At 47.5% G+C, this 17,812-nt stretch overlaps 1 pseudogene; it reads left to right on the forward strand.

Moving 5' to 3' along the window:
* Positions 1–17,812, forward strand: part of LOC133361268 (zinc finger protein 84-like) — a 539,839-nt pseudogene that overhangs the window by 517,596 nt on the left and 4,431 nt on the right.

The raw sequence follows: 17,812 nt of genomic DNA on the forward strand, positions 1-17,812 counted from the left end.
AGTCGAAACTCGCTCTCTTTCTGTCAAAAAACTTGAACTCTGACCCCGCTCTCTGACGTCACCGCTCAGCGTGACCTCATCGGCGTCAAACGCCAGGGGGAGGTGTTCCTCGCTAGTGACGTCATGTCACCCACCCCCGACCACCGCGCTCTTGAGCGTGACGTCACCGCTTGCCAATCCTTATTTGGGCAAAGCCACGCCCGGTACGTGGCGGCTCATTAACATAATTTATTCGTGAAAGCCGTCGCGAGTTGAGAGCCGCTCATTGTGGGAGGGGAGTGTCATCGTACCCCGCAAGTGACGTCATGTCACCTGCTGCCGCGTGACGTCGCGAGGGACCAAGAAGTTGCCGCTCCGCCCGTGAACTGAAATCCGAGGTGAGAAATCCTCATCGCGGTGGTGGTGGTGGTGGTTGTTGTGGTGGTTGTTGTTGTTTATTGAGGTAGAGCCTCACTCTATCTCTCGTCGGGATGTTATTTGAGTAGCAGCGAGCATGGAAGCGATGTCCAGGTTGGAACTTTACAACGCGGGGCCTTGCCTCCTGCCCTCGCCTGATCGCGTTTGCTTCAAATCTCTCGCTAAAGTTTAATTTCTCTTCACCTGGCTCGCAACTTTGTAGCTTTGTTTTACTTTATATATTCTCAGTTTTTCTTTTCTTTTTTTACCAGGCCAAGCCCGCTTGAGCTGCTATACCGCTCTTGTTTTCAGAAGTGACCTGCCCACAACAACAACAAGGTGAGGCTCGTCAACAGCGTGGTGGTGTTCACTCTATACACGTGGCGGTGTTCATTCTAGACGCGTGGTGGTGTTCACTATAGACGCGTGGCGGTGTTCATTCTAGACGCGTGGTGGTGTTCACTATAGACGCGTGGCGGTGTTCACTCTGGACGCGTGGCGGTGTTCACTCTGGACGCGTGGCGGTGTTCATTCTAGACGCGTGGCGGTGTTCACTATAGACGCGTGGCGGTGTTCACTCTGGACGCGTGGCGGTGTTCACTCTGGACGCGTGGCGGTGTTCACTCTAGACGCGTGGCGGTGTTCACTATAGACGCGTGGTGGTGTTCACTCTAGACGCGTGGCGGTGTTCACTCTAGACGCGTGGCGGTGTTCACTCTGGACGCGTGGCGGTGTTCATTCTAGACGCGTGGCGGTGTTCACTATAGACGCGTGGCGGTGTTCACTCTGGACGCGTGGCGGTGTTCACTCTGGACGCGTGGCGGTGTTCACTCTAGACGCGTGGCGGTGTTCACTATAGACGCGTGGTGGTGTTCACTCTAGACGCGTGGCGGTGTTCACTCTAGACGCGTGGCGGTGTTCACTCTAGACGCGTGGTGGTGTTCACTATAGACGTGTGGCGGTGTTCATTCTAGACGCGTGGTGGTGTTCACTCTGGACGCGTGGCGGTGTTCATTCTAGACGCGTGGCGGTGTTCACTCTGGACGCGTGGCGGTGTTCACTCTAGACGCGTGGCGGTGTTCACTATAGACGTGTGGCGGTGTTCACTCTAGACGCGTGGCGGTGTTCACTCTAGACGCGTGGCGGTGTTCACTATAGACGCGTGGCGGTGTTCATTCTAGACGCGTGGTGGTGTTCACTCTGGACGCGTGGCGGTGTTCACTCTAGACGCGTGGCGGTGTTCACTCTGGACGCGTGGCGGTGTTCACTCTAGACGCGTGGCGGTGTTCACTATAGACGCGTGGCGGTGTTCACTCTGGACGCGTGGCGGTGTTCACTATAGACGCGTGGTGGTGTTCACTCTAGACGCGTGGCGGTGTTCACTCTAGACGCGTGGCGGTGTTCACTCTGGACGCGTGGCGGTGTTCACTCTGGACGCGTGGCGGTGTTCACTCTAGACGCGTGGCGGTGTTCACTATAGACGCGTGGCGGTGTTCACTCTCTGCATGTGGAGTGGGGACAACCGGGAGATCCGGAGGGAAATCCACACGACCACGGGGAGAGAGAGAGAGAGACACGTAAGCTCCAAATATACAGCAGGCGTCAGGGTTGGGATCAAACTCACGACTTCCTGTATTCCAGGACAGGTAGTTAACATCTCACCACGAGGAGAGAGACATGCAGCCTCGGCTGTGTTGGTTGATCCTCAATGAATTACTTGGTGGAGTGAGGAAGCATTCATACTGAGCGGATGAAGGTGGCCAGGCATGGGTCTGGACACGCCACCACCTGTGAACCATGTCACTGAAAAACCCTGAAAATTTGATTCTTGTAAGAAAGAAAAAAGCTGAAAGAAATCAATTTAACTAAATCGGATGTTTTTCACTGAAGGAAATTTAACCTTAACCCACTTCGACGTAAGGTCGATTTTGGCAACTCGGGAAGGGAATGACGTGGCAAGCTGAAAATAGTCACGTTCACTTAGACATTCCAGACAGCATAAGTTGTGCAAATTTAATGATGCTAGAGCTCAGCGTTGGAGAGTTTTTGGTGCTTCACACAAACAAACAGATGTAATTTCTGCTTCATATTTAAGATAGCAGTTGTACCTGTTCTTCACACGGATATGTATTGAAACTCCGAGAAGCCAATGGCTTCATCGGCCAGGAGCGAAGCGCCACCTAAAATCTCCCGGCACGCTGTTAACAGCTCTAGAAGTACGGCGCACGAAGAGCCATATGGTAGGGGTAAGCATTGCAGAGCGCTTAACTCAGGTGTGTTGCGGGTTGACGCCACACACTCCATGGTCATTTCTCCCCCCCCCCCTCCCAAAATACAAGTCTATTTTTTATAGTTTTTGCATTGTGTACAGTATGGAACCTACCCACATGCCAAATTTCAAGTGTGTTGCATGTTGGGAAGTATGCTAAACATTTCGAACAGACACACGTATCCACACATTTCCCTTTTATATATAGACTAGCTTTACTACCCGGCTTCGCCTGTGACTTGGATTCTTGTCTTGGATTAAAACAGTGCCTACGTGGAGTGTTTGGGGGGGAGGGTGACGTCAGCAAGCACACTGCGTAACGCTGCCGCATGCGGGTGTGACATCACAGATGTGATGACAGATGTGATGTCACCGCTCACTTGCGTGCAAAATAAATGCATTAGTGATCCCTCGTTTATCGCGGTTAATGGGGACCGGAACCCCTCGTGATAGGTGAAAATCCGCGAAGTAGGATTGGCCCCCCCTAGGAATTTCCGTATATGTGTGTGTGGGTACCAGAATGTTTAAAATATGTATATTTATACTTTATATATATATTTTACTTTAATCTATTTAATTATAAAACCTTAATATTATACATTCACTCTCTCTCTCATACGATACGTATTATGGTGTTCTACACTCACCAGTTAATTTCGAACACAACACTAAGATACGCGAGACACAGTTGACAGCGTGAACGAGAGTGGCGAGATACAACAAGGGAAGAAGCTGGGAGAGGATGCGATGATGCGCAGCCAATCAGCTCACGGGATACTGTACATCCACTCGTGCTCTCATTCGTCGCTTTCGCGCCGGGAACCAATCACGTGCCTTGTCTGAGTGCCCGTGGGTATGTCCAAAGCCTCTGAGAGAGTTTCTCTCTTTGTCTGGCATCCTGGGAAACCGTTTCTCTCGCGCATCATGATGCAACAACACTGCTTTCCACAATACGGCTGCCGATATGGCGGTATATTTTTGAAAAATCCGCGATGCACTGAGGCCGCGAAACTTGAATCGTGAAGTGGCGAGGGATTACTGTATTGCGCCCCCGCCCCCTCCCCAAAATACAAAAGTCTATTTTTATACTTTTCGCATTGTTTACAGTCTGGAAGCTAACCACATGCCAAATTTCAAGTTTGTTGCATGTCGGGAAGTATGCTAAACATTTCGAACAGACATTCACAAACTTCCCTTTTTTATATATAGATAAATCAGCATTTTGCGACCGCCACCGTGTGGCATATTATTATGTGCCAGGGACTCTTGAGAGGACAACAGTCCAACTCCATAATTTGCAATAAGTAACGGCAAAGCAGTTATAAGCGACTCGCAGAATTGTGCGCAGTTGCGTATACAGTACACGGCTTCCCTGAAGGCAAACACCTTCAGCGAGCGCGATGCCGATCACACGCGTCGAATAAAAAGCAAGGGACAAGTCCTTACTAATAACTCTTTACTAACAACTCCTTACTAACAACTATCATTATTTCTAGATTTGAAGCTTTCGTGACTGCAAGGATTCATACTCTTAGGTTGTTTCGGTAAAGTCACGTAGGTAAAAGATTAAGTAAAATAATAATAAATGAAAATAAATCAATTAAAATCACGATGCTTCGGAGGCAACACAAGCCTCCTTCATCAGGTGTCAAAAGGCACAGCAAAATAACTGTAGTGGGAGTTATTTGTAATGGGGCTTTTAATATATAGGGTAAGAGGAGGGGGGAGGAGCCAAGGGGGACGGGTGCAGGATGGGGGGGGGGGGGTTGCAGTGTGGGTGGAGCCAGGAATGTGAAAATAGTAAAACGTTGTAGGAAGGTGAATATAGTAAAACGGCGTCTAAATAGTCATTGGAGGGAGGATGAAGTGTAGGATGGGGGAGGCGGGGGGGTTAGGATGTGGGTGGAGCCAGGAAGGTGAAGGTGGAACTAAAAGACGGCGTCACGGATGGTGGAGGAGGGACGCAGAGCGGGGGGGGGGGGGGGAGTGGCGATTTAAGTTTAACATGGTTAATCACATCTTTACAATGATTGCTCAATTTGAATCCATCTTCTCGGGTGAAGTTATGTCTGTGTTTGTATATCTGTATGGCTTCATGGACAAATCTTTGGTGGTATCAAGCCGGCTTGCAGAGTACCTTCGTATCGGAGAAAATGATATCATGATCACCCACAGCATTGTAACAATGATTGGCAATGGCTGAAGAATTTGTTCTGCCATGTTTCAAATCTGATTTGTGTTTGCGAATTCGGTCCGAAATATGTCGTTTCGTCTCCCCGATATACAAGTCCCCGCAGGTACAACTCAATTTGTAAACACCGGGGTACTGTTAGTCCGGAATGACATCCTTTACGGATGGGATCAGATCCCGGATTTTATGTACTGTACTGAATCGGACTTGGATTTTATGTTTGTTTAGAATTTTGGAGATCTTTTTGGTCACGCCTGCTATGTATGGCAACGTGACAGTTTTGATCGGAGTTTCAAGTGGTTGTTTCTGTATGGTGGGAGAAACAGCTTTGCGGATAGTGCGGACAAAGTATCCGTTCATCTTGAGGGCCAAATGTACATGTTTCAGTTCACTGGCCAGGTGGTGTTGGTCAGAGATGCAATGAGCTCTCTGGTATAGTGTTTTGATGAGATAATTCTTTTGAGCCGGATGGTGGTGGGAATCAGGTTTCAAGTAGGAATCTGTACTAGCAGTCGCCGCCCGCTTCGCGGGCGGTGTGTATATGCTTAGTTGGTGGGGAGTTGAAAGTGGCTGGACACAATAGACATGTTTTGGTGATTGTTTTATGTTTATTTTTGTGAGGTTATATGCATTTTTATGAGACGCTCAATCGACAATATGAAAGAATGCAACTTATTCAAATATAGAATGCAACTTATTGAAATATCTGGCGATACACGATATTCTTCGTGTACACTCCGTCTTCATCCTCGTCGTCAGGTCCCTCAATAAGCGCCTTGATGTTGGATCTTGCCGTGACTCGCGATAGTGCCACGTACAGTTGGCCGTGCGAGAAGCATGGCGTTGGTAGATATAATCCCAGGTTGTGAACAGTTTGCCCTTGCGCCTTGTTGATGGTCATCGCGAAGGCTGGGACAATGGGGAACTGTTTACGCCGAAGTCGAAATGGGAAGTCCTTCGTGTCCAATTCGCGGCGGATATGGTTGTTCTCAAGCAGCGAGTCCAAGACCAAGTGTGGGTACTTGGAAAGCTGCGGGAGGTCGTCAAAGTCCGACAGAGCCATCCCACCTGCCGTGAGGAACTCGTGGAGGCTGTGAAGGGTCTTGAAATTTACCATTTCTTTTATTTTCTTTGATGCTGCTAATCCTGCATAATGCACGGGCATAAGTAGTACTAATCACATACCTGCATTTCCCATATCCCCTCCCTTTGATGCTGCTAATCCTGCATAATGCACGGGCATAAGTAGTACTAATCACATACCTGCATTTCCCATAAATATGCTAAATTCCTCTTGATATGTAAATTATTTTGTCAAGGCGCCCTTTCCCCCCCTTCCAACCCAGCTTATTTATATGCTTCAAGCACGTGTGCTGTTTCATTCAGACGCTGTCGCCTCGACAGACCTGGTTTTCACCTGAGGACGGCTGCTTGCGTTGTGGCCGAAACGTCGTGAGAATTATTTTATTATGTTTAATTTTTTTTATTTTATTACTTTCCTTCTACGTGACTTAAGACACCAAGAAGGTTTACCATTTCTTCTTTGTTGGTCAGCTGGCGGTACTGGTACTCGTAATCGCGAGCCAATTCGTCGTTGAATTTATCCCAGAGAGCCTTCGTATCTGCTGGCATGGAATACAGCAGAATCGTAGCGAAGAGTTGACGAAGCTGGTACGGCATCTGAAAGAGCGAGGCTTCTTCCAGACACGCAACCCATTCGCGATCGCTCTCAAGGTAGCCTGCTCGCATGGCTGCTTCCAGCGGTTTGTTTTGTTTTATTTTATTCGTAACGCACCATCCATATGCGCTCCACCATCCACCATGCCCTTGCATCGCAAAGACACAACTCCGGTGTGCGTCAGCGTGTGCGCCATCCACAGTGACATTGGTCAGCAATCGCACCGTTCCGATCGCACACAGGTTGGCCCCTGCATCCTCCGTCTGTATGTACACACACAGACAGATGCGCTATGGGGCCACCTATTTTTTTCTCATATTAAAATGTATTTTGTTGGTGTGTTTACGTTTACGTATTCCCATTGTGGGTGTTTTACGCATGCATCAGATTTTTGGGTTCCTCACATATGGTATCAGAGGTGTGGGTCACTCTCAATCAAACAATAACGGGGATCGTTTCAATTATGACAGCTTGCAGATAGAAACATTGCATGATCGTATACTAATAATGACAGAATTAGTACCCCAGTGGAGGGCATCCCCCACCCGGCGCTTCTTACCGGTACTGTGAGACTTACAAATCCAGACCTCTCCTCATCCTGAACCGTTCACAATACCCTGTGGTAGTACCATAATCATCTCAATAAAGCGATCACTTTCCAATGCCCATTTTGATCTCGGGAGTTACCTGGGTGGTGTCACACTGTACTCATTGTTTTAGCATGTCGCAAATTCCGATATGGCTTGTGCAATGGCCAGAGAGTGACAGCGGCGGGGGCCGGGCTGCAACCTTTTTAGACAGTTTATAACATTTCAAAGTGCATGGGATTGGCACTCCAAGACATCATAAATGTACAGTAACGCCAATTACACAACCGAAGTAGACAGCAAACCGTCCATGGAGACGTGATCAACGTCAATACATAATAATGGTAATAAGCCGGATAAACCGAAAAGTACCCATTGTACCCATCAAACAGTCAGCTGGGTTGCCCCATGGGGGTATTGACCCATGGGTGAAACTGTAGGGGGCGCTACGCAACTTGCCGTCCCGGCAGGTGAAGCTGACAGCTCAGTCCGCTAAGACTTACTGTATAGCGACCCCTGCCTACTCGTAAGGTAAAGTTGTTTGGGGACTCCACTAATTGCAGCACGCAGCACCCATTTTTTACATAAATATACGTAATATTAGCGTAACTACCATTCGCACACTTGCATACACACCACACTCGCACAGCGCAGGGTCTGCGCCCACAGTGCACTGCAGCACTGCGGCACAGACCTTGCCAAACCTATGCTATCGCTCTCTTCCGGGCGTGTTAATTATTTATTTTTATCGAATCAAAGTGAGCTGTGGCTTTTTGCCGGCTGTTTTATTTTCATCGAATCAGAGCGAGCTGTTTGGGCGGGTCCGTAAATAAATTAACGTCCAGATACGCACGCAGACGACCAAACCAGCGTAGTTGTTTAAGATTTTGCATTGCGACCATCACTGTGAATATGGTGTTGCGTGAAAGTAGGTGCAATTGTTGACCGAAGAGACGCTGTTGTGCGGCAGGTTTATTTATTTATATTTGTCGAATGAAAGTGAGCTGTGGCTTTTTGCCGGCTGTTTTATTATTTTTTATCGACGAATCAGAGCTAGCTGTTTGGGCGGGTCCGTAAATAAATTAACGTCCAGATACGCACGCAGACGACCAAACCAGCGTAGTTGTTTAAGATGGGTGGCCTTCCTGTAAACACAATGTCCCAAGGATCCATCAGGTCTCCTCTCAAACAGAACATCCAAGAATGGTAGTTTGCCATCTTTCTCCACTTCCATGGTGAATTTGATGGATGGGTGTCTGGAATTGATGTGGTCCAGAAAATGGTTCAATGCTGGGAGGCCATGTGGCCAAATGACGAAAGTGTCATCCACATATATCTTCCACAGGGAAGGACGCAGGGTGGACGTCTGGATAGCATCTGATTCAAACTTTTCCATGAACACATTGGCTATCACTGGTGACAAGGGGGAGCCCATGGGGGTACCCTCATTCTGTTTTTAGAAGGTGCCATTCCAGGTAAAGTAAGTCTTGGTGAGGCAATGCCTAACCAGCGCAGGTACATCCGAGTTCAGTCCATGTTGGACCAAGTCTTCGATTATTGTTAAGGTGTCCAGAACTGGGACTTTGGTAAACAGAGATACCACATAAAAACTGACGAGGATATCGTCAGGAGACAGTACCATGTCCTTGACCATAGAGACCAATTGGGTTGAGTTAAGTACTGCTGTCGAGGTCTTGCCAGTGAAGGGGAGCAGAGTATCTGATAGTAAACGGGCCAGTTTGTAGGTAGGAGAGTTGATTGTACACTATGGGTCGTAGTGGGGAGCCTTCTTTATAGATCTTGGGAAGACCATAGAATCTGGGAGGTCTTGCAGCCGAGGGTTTTAAGGAGGGACGTTTGGTTGGTTCGATTAGGGACGTCGAACTCGTGATGATCTTGTTGGTCTTTGTCGTTAGGCTGTTAGTCGGATCCTATTGATGATCTTGTTAGTCTTTGTCGTTAGGCTGTTAGTAGGATCCTACTAACAGCCTAACGACAAAAACCAACAAGATCGAACCAACCAAACGTCTTTTACGAGGATTCATGTCTGCATTTACCACAATACTTGCAGTCAAATGCAAACAAAACACACTATGATAATATATGCATTTTTCGATTTAAAGCTTTCGTGACTGCAGGGATTCATTTTGGTTTTTTTGGTAAAGTCACGTAGAAGGGAAGTAATAAAATAATAAAAATAAAACATAATAAAATAATTCTCACGACGTTTCGGCTACCACGCAAGCAGCCGTCTTCAGGTAAAGAATGAGACACTGCCAAGCTAGGAGCTTATATATGAGCTGAGTTGGGGGTGTAAGAAGAGCGCCTTAACAAAAGAATGTGCATATCAAGAGGAATTTTGCATATTCATGGGAAATGCGTAGGAGGTGGGCGGGGGGGTTTCAAAGTCATATTATGCCCATGCATTATGCAGGATCAGCAGCACCAAAGGGAGGGGGCAGGGGGTAGCATTAACAAAGGGAGGGAATGTTAATAGTATGTAGAAGCAATGAAACATGTGAATGGGAGAGCGGTGGCAGGAGACCCGCAGCGGAGCAAATAATGCATTCCCTGTGGAGAACACAAGATACACAGTTAATGCCAGTGAGTGGACTGCGGTCTGAAAGTCACCGTAAACATGAACAACAATCAGTTAAGATCCGAAATGGTGTATTACGTCCTTCCAACGATTGCTGAGCCAGAATCCATCTTCTCGGTTGAAATTGTCTCTGTGTTTGTATATGTGGATCGCCTCATGAACGAATCTCTCATGGTAGCCAGATGGCTTGCAGAGAACCTCTGTCTTGGAGAAGTCAATGTCCTGTGAGCCCACTGAATTGTAACAGTGATCTGCCACGGCTGAGGTGTTTGTCCTACCGTGTTTCAGGTCTGCTTTATGTTCATGGATGCGGTCCGAGACATGTCGTTTGGTTTCTCCAATGTAACTGCTACCACAGAGGCAACTTAGTTTGTAGACGCCAGGGTACTGTATGTCTGGAACCACGTCTTTTACAGACGGGACCAGATCACGGATTTTATGTACTGTGTTGAATCGGACCTGGATCTTGTGTTTAATCAGGATTTTGGAGATCTTTTTTTGTGACCCCAGCAATGTAGGGTAAGGTGATGGTCTTGAAAGGCTCCTCAACAGGATCCTTCTTGATGGTTGGAGTGATGGCTTTGCGGATTGTGTAGTCGGAGTAACCATTAGCCTTAAGAGCTTGGCGTACGTGTTTGAGTTCACTGGCAATGTGTTCCTGGTCGGAGATGCATTGGGCTCTATGGTATAGAGTCTTGATGAGGGAGTTCTTCTGGGATGGATGGTGGTGGGAATCCGGTTTTAGGTAGGCATCCGTATGGGTGGCTTTCCTGTAGAAACCGGACCCACACATAGAAAAGCTAGACGCTAACAAAGTCGTAATTAATCGCAGTAACAGTTCTATTTCTGAAGGTCTGAAATCCGTTCTAGCTAAAGGACTAAACTTTGCAGTCACACCTAGACACATACCAGTTAATGATATAATTGCCTGAGTAGATGTAGCTCTCAAGGGCCTGAGTCACATCGCTGCAGACGTAGCAAGATCTGAAATCTCTGCAACCCTCAAAAACGCTAAGATGCCTTCTAGCAACATCAGCAAAGATGAGCGTTTTGAATTAGCTCAATTAAAAAAGAGGTATGACATTGTCATCCTCTCAGCCGACAAAGGCAATGCCACTGTCATCATGGACAAAATAGAATACAACAACAAGATTCAGAAACTACTCAAAGATGGCAGCTATACAAAAATAAAAAGAGACCCCACCAACAGCCTCGTCTCCAAAACCAACAAAATCATTTCTGCTTCAACCGCATTAATTGATCAGACCAAACAGTTCTCGTTGAAACCTTCTGCAGCCAGGCCACCACGATTGTACGGCTTGCCAAAGATACATAAAGAAGATGCACCTCTCCGTCCCATTGTCTCTACTATCAACTCCCCCACCTACAAACTGGCTCGTTTTTTGTCTGAAATCCTTCGGCCTTTCACTGGAAAAACCACCTCTGCGGTACTAAACTCTACTGACCTGGTATCGACAATCAAGGGGATTTCCCTGTCCCCAGACGACCTGCTTGTCAGTTTTGATGTGGTTTCCTTGTTCACCAAGGTTCCTGTGCCTGACACCATCACAATAATTGAAGACTTGGTTCATCAAGGACTGAATACTGGGGTACCCCCCTGGTGAGACACTGCTTAACCAATACATACTTCACCTGGAATGGAACTTTCTACAAGCAAACTGAGGGCACTCCAATGGGCTCCCCCCTATCTCCGGTTGTAGCCAACATTTTCATGGAGAAATTTGAGACTGACGCCATCCAGACTGCCAATCTACACCCAACCTTATGGACGAGGTACGTAGACGACACTTTTGTCATCTGGCCACATGGCCGGCCTGCTCTAGACCAATTTCTCGACCACATCAATTCCATACACCCAGCCATCAGATTCACCATGGAAGTCGAAAAAGATGGCAAGCTACCCTTTTTGGATATCCTAATTAAAAGGAGACCTGATGGTTCAATGAGCCATTCTATCTACAGGAAAGCCACCCATACGGATGCCTAACTAAAACCGGATTCCCACCACCATCCATCCCAGAAGAACTCCCTCATGAAGACTCTATACCATAGAGCCCAATGCATCTCCGACCAGGAACACATTGCCAGTGAACTCAAACACGTACGCCAAGCTCTTAAGGCTAATGGTTACTCCGACTACACAATCCGTAAAGCCATCACTCCAACCATCAAGAAGGATCCTGTTGAGGAGCCTTTCAAAACCATCACCTTACCCTACATTGCTGGGGTCACAAAAAAGATCTCCAAAATCCTGATTAAACACAAGATTCAGGTCCGATTCAACACAGTACATAAAATCCGTGATCTGGTCCCGTCTGTAAAAGACGTGGTTCTAGACATACATTACCCTGGCGTCTACAAACTAAGTTGCCTCTGTGGTAGCAGTTACATTGGAGAAACCAAATGACATGTCTCGGACCGCATCCGTGAACATAAAGCAGACCTGAAACACGGTAGGACAAACACCTCAGCCGTGGCAGATCACTGTTACAATTCAGTGGACTCACATGACATTGACTTCTCCAAGACAGAGGTTTTCTGCAAGCCATCTGGCTATCATGAGAGAGAGATTCGTTCATGAGGCGATCCACATATACAAACAGAGACAATTTCAACCGAGAAGATGGATTCTGGCTCAGCAATCATTGGAAGGACGTAATAAACCATTTCGGATCTTAACTGATTGTTGTTCACGTTTACGGTGACTTTCAGACCGCAGTCCACTCACTGGCATTAACTGTGTATCTTGTGTTCTCCACAGGGAATGCATTATTTGCTCCGCTGCGGGTCTCCTGCCACCGCTCTCCCATTCACATGTTTCATTGCTTCTACATACTATTAACATTCCCTCCCTTTGTTAATGCTACCCCCTGCCCCCTCCCTTTGGTGCTGCTGATCCTGCATAATGCATGGGCATAATATGACTTTGAAACCCCCCACCCACCTCCTACGCATTTTCCATGAATATGCAAAATTCCTCTTGATATGCACATTCTTTTGTTAAGGCGCTCTTCTTACACCCCCAACTCAGCTTATATATAAGCTCCTAGCTTGGCAGTGTCTCATTCTTTACCTGAAGACGGCTGCTTGCGTTGTAGCCGGAACGTCGTGAGAATTATTTTATTGTTTTATTTTTAATATTTTATTACTTCCCTTCTACGTGACTTTACCGAAAAAACCAAGAATATATATGCATTGTCCTTGAAACTGATTGGTCCACACCAAGGGACGGCTTTTTTTGAGCCTCGACCCAATTGGTGCTCCACCAGAGGACGCCAATTGGTGCTCGACCAGAGGACGCCAAAAGGCGTACAGCTCACACATTATCATAGTGTGTTTTTGCGGTTGGGGGTTGTGAGGGGTCCTACGATCCCTCGCAAACACTCCCAATGGCCGGGGGGGCTACTGACGTACTGGCCTGCAACGGCAGACATGCAGACCTCGGTGAGGGACTCTGGGGTCACCCGCGTCCCTCACGGAGGTCCGCACCTCGGCTGAGAAACGTATATAAGGCAGACCTCTGGAGAGGTCCTGGCAGTTTAAGACGACCAGTTGAAGCAAGAAGACCTGCTAGAATAGGACCCTGGACCCCTAGCTTCGCCGTCTTTTTAAGGGCCGAAGCTCTGTGAGGCCAGTGGTGGACCCTGGGTCTCCCATAGGATATTATAGCCAGAGGACCTGGAGCACAGCCGGGGCAGGCATGTTACGTAGGAGGCGTATAATATACCGAGTGGAAGTACTCGAGATAAACTGTACGAGGAGTTATGTTTAGTAGTTAGGGCGCGTGTATATAATAAAGACGTGCCCCCAACAAAGTGTCTCCGGAGAAAACACGACACAGAAATGAATCCTCGTAAGGTTTCAGTTTTGTTGCCAGAAAAAAGGGGAAAACTCCTATTATTAACTCCTATCATTTTTCATTGCTGGAGGGTTTGCCCCCCTCCCTACCTTAAAATACTGACTCCGCCCCTGAGTGTGTGACAGTGTCAAGTTTGTATTTGCAGTAAAGTCTTTTAATTCTATTGAGCACGGAGGTTATATCAAAACAGTAGTTTATTTTTGTTTTCCTCTGGAAGTCTTTGTAAGATTGGAGTCAGGAAGTTATCACAGCACACGTGCAGCTGAAGTCGGAACTTCATACCAGCATTTAAGGACATCTGTGCCTTGCTTCACACCTCTAAGTTGCAATTGAACATTAATTTATGCATTTGTGCATAACACAAATAGTATTTTTTTTCAACACCCTTTGCTATGTCAGCTGAATTTAGCTTTCATAAATAGTCATTTTGAAGCCAGACAGCCGAAATCGTGTGCTCGGAGTTTTGGGTTAACATTCATTTTGAAGATACTAGGGCTTCCAGGCATGTTTATAACCATTTGCCCTCTCATTGTGTGCAATAACAGCCCGTGTGATGAATTTGGGACACTTTTTCACTATCATGAATATATGTATAAGTATAGACGTGTAAATCACGTGTGACTATATATGCATTGATACTGATGTGTAGATGGTGTGGATATATTTTTCTGTCTGCAGCTGTCGCTTCCTCTGCAGAATTGGTCTGATGGAGCAAAGGCACTCGGCGCGGCTCGGTGCAAAAAGGCAACAATGCGACCTGCGTGCCAACAGCACAGATCGTACTGAACATTTGACACAGCACCAGAGAACTCAAACAGCAGAGAAACCCGTCAAGTGCAGTGTGTGTGGGAAAACGTTTGCACAGTCATCTACTCTTATAAAACACCAGAGAACACACACAGGAGAGAAACCCTTCAAGTGCAGTGTGTGTGGGAAGGCATTTTGACAGTCAGCTACTCTTGTAGCACACCAGAGAACACACACAGGAGAAAAACCCTTCAAGTGCAGTGTGTGTGGGACGGCGTTTGCACAGTTATCTGCTCTTGTAAATCACCAGAGAACACACACGGGAGAGAAACCCTTCAAGTGCGGTGTGTGTGGGAAGGCGTTTGCACTTTTATCTACTCTTGTAGAACACCAAAGAACACACACGGGAGAGAAACCCTTCAAGTGCAGTGTGTGTGGGAAGGCGTTTGCACAGTCATCTACTCTTTTAAAACACCAGAGAACCCACACGGGAGATAACCCCTTCAAGTGCAGTGTGTGTAGGAAGGCGTTTGCACAGTCATCTGCTCTTGTAATACACCAGATAACCCACACGGGAGATAAACCCTTCAAGTGCAGTGTGTGTGGGAAGGCGTTTGCACAGTCATCTGCTCTTGTAATACACCAGATAACCCACACGGGAGATAAACCCTTCAAGTGCAGTGTGTGTGGGAAGGCGTTTGCAAAGTCATCTACTCTTGTTATACACCAGAGAACACACACGGGAGAGAAACCCTTCAAGTGCAGAGTGTGTGAGAAGGCGTTTGCACGGCCATCTACTCGTGAAGCACACCAGACAACACACACGGGAGAGAAACCCTTCAAGTGCAGTGTGTGTGGGAATGCGTTTGCACGGTCATCTGTTCTTGTAATACACCAGAGAACCCACACGGGAGATAAACCCTTCAAGTGCGGTGTGTGTGGGAAGGCGTTTGCACATTCATCTACTCTTGCAGAACACCAGAGAACACACACAGGAGAGAAACCCTTCAAGTGCAGTGTGTGTGGGAAGGCGTTTGCACAGTCATCTGCTCTTGTAAAACACCAGAGAACACACACGGGAGAGAAACCCTTCAAGTGTGGTGTGTGTGAGAAGGCGTTTACACGGTCATCTACTCTTGTAGAACACCAGAGAACACACACGGGAGAGAAACCCTTCAAGTGCAGTGTGTGTGGGAAGGTGTTTACACTTTCACCAAATCTTCAAAGACACCAGAGAACACACAAGCATCACAATATCCACAAGGAGTGGAGTCTGAAATCAGCTTGTGAAAGTCAAAGTGATGCAATGAGTGTATCCCTCATGAAACAAGAACCGGAAGAAAATCCCAGCTTGGATACTTTGAAAGATATCGAGGTGAAACGTGAAGAAGTGATGGTGAAGAGCGAAGAAGTGAAGGTAAAATGTGAAGATGAAGATTCAACTCCAAAATCGGACCTTCACATCGATGGAGGCAACGTGAAGCAGGAGGATAATTCTCACTGTGAGGCAGAGCGAGGCAACTCCCAGCAGTTTGTGGAAGTGGAGGTGTGGGTTGACTTCCTCCGCGACAATAGAAAGTCAAATGGAGACCCGGGAGATGTGTAAGCTTGAGACGATGTCGCTCCAATAGACGCACCTTTGTCACAGGCCTTTAATGACAAGAATGTGAAGTTGAACACTCGGTTCCTAGGTTCAACCTGCAGGGTAAGAGCGGCCAGTCTTTGTGGACCTGTTTGTTGGGTAGATTTCTAACCAGGAGCGAGAGCCAATAAGCTCCCAAGCATTCACTGTTATAAATTGCATTCATATGGTGCTTACTTAATCGCCTCGGCAACTCGGAGTTTTGTATCGTATCTCGTTTCAAACACTCGAAGAGCACCCCCAAGTAGCAGCTGCCCCTGTGTGGCACAAGGTGGTTAAAATGATTGTCAATAATTTAGAATGATTACTTGTCTGATGGTGTGCGCACATGTAACATTTTGTCTATAAGGGTCAAACATTGAATAAGTGATGTTAGGACAAAGTTTGTGTTTTGCAAGTAACCTGTACAGATCACTCGGGTGAGACTCATTGTTCTTGTGATACAGGTCAAAGGGTACTTTTGTGTTTTCAGGAAGCGTCTGCCTCTGGAGCAACTCATTGTCTTTTAAATAGTGAGCACGCTCGGATCATTAATCAGTTACAAGGCATACCAATTAAAAGTTACACGAAAAGGAGGAACATTCTCTACAACACGAATTATAATTTTGTATTATGTGTTGAATTAGGACGAGAAATGGTCCTTGCTGATTGTAAAGTGACGAAAAAAATTTCACACGAGCGACGCATCCACGCAAGCTCCCGATGCTCCGTTTTTAAGTTTGAAAATGAAACAACTTTGAATTGTATTATGTTTTGAATTACATAAATGTACTTCTTCATTAAAAGCTTATTCATTGAAAACGATATTTCGTGTGAATTTTCTCTCGTCGTGAAGTAGATGGCCTTGCTGGGGGTTCAGTTTGATGCGGACTTTCACCTGTTTGGGATCGCGGGATCGAGATGAGGCGACACAGAGCTGGCCGTGCGATAAGACCGCCGTCTGCAGATCGATTCCAACGCGATCGAACGTCTGTCCCTGCCCCTCCGTCGTTCATGCAGGGGGCACGTAGGTTTGCAGCGCCCCCTGCATGAAAGCGACGGAACGTGCAGCGTTCGTCACGAAGTTGTGCGTAAGCGCCATAACAAGGCGCTGTAAGCTGACCTGCCACCACGTGCACTGGTCAAAAGGGAGCAGGCGAGAGAGAGCGAGGTGTGTAGGGGTCGACCAAAGGTTAAACCCCCGGCCCCCCACCGTGACCGGAGACTAACACCCCTGACCCCCCACTCGTCCCTAAGGCCCATTAAGATCCTTCAGAAGGTTCTGGGACGGGGGGGGGGGGGGGGTCAGGAGGGGAGGGGTGATCTCGACCTGGGGATAAAAGGCCGGCCCTCTGGACGGACCGGGCAGTGTGGGACGGGTCGTCCAGTCTTCCCTTAACGCCGGGCTAAGGGACCCGTGGGTGGCAGAGCCCAGAGTGTGCAGGCTGCGATAGAAACGAGGCTGTCACTCCCGTAGGCTATCGGTTGGAAGGGGTCGTACCCCTTCGTGTTTCAGTCGTGTGTAGAGCCGAGTTCGAAAGAGTTATAATAAACGTGTTGCCTCAACCAGACGTCCCCGTGTGGTTAGTTAAGGACACAACACTTATATAAAAGAGTATAGCCAGTGGGTTTTCAAAGTACCTTCGTTTTACAGAAATCAATTTCGCGTGAGCCCACCGCATTGAAACAATGCTCAGCTGAGCGAGGCAAGCCCCGGGAGGGGGGGGGGGGGGGCTCACCTCATCTTTGTCACGTGCCGTAGCTCACGTGACATCTGCCGCGACAATGTCTGGATGTTTTTGCCTGAGGACGATCGCTCGTGTTGCGATCGAAACGTCGTGATT

Source organism: Lethenteron reissneri, chromosome 72 (genome assembly GCF_015708825.2).
Source record: "Lethenteron reissneri isolate LAM-NWPU_2019-01 chromosome 72, ASM1570882v1, whole genome shotgun sequence".
NCBI lineage: Eukaryota > Metazoa > Chordata > Hyperoartia > Petromyzontiformes > Petromyzontidae > Lethenteron > Lethenteron reissneri.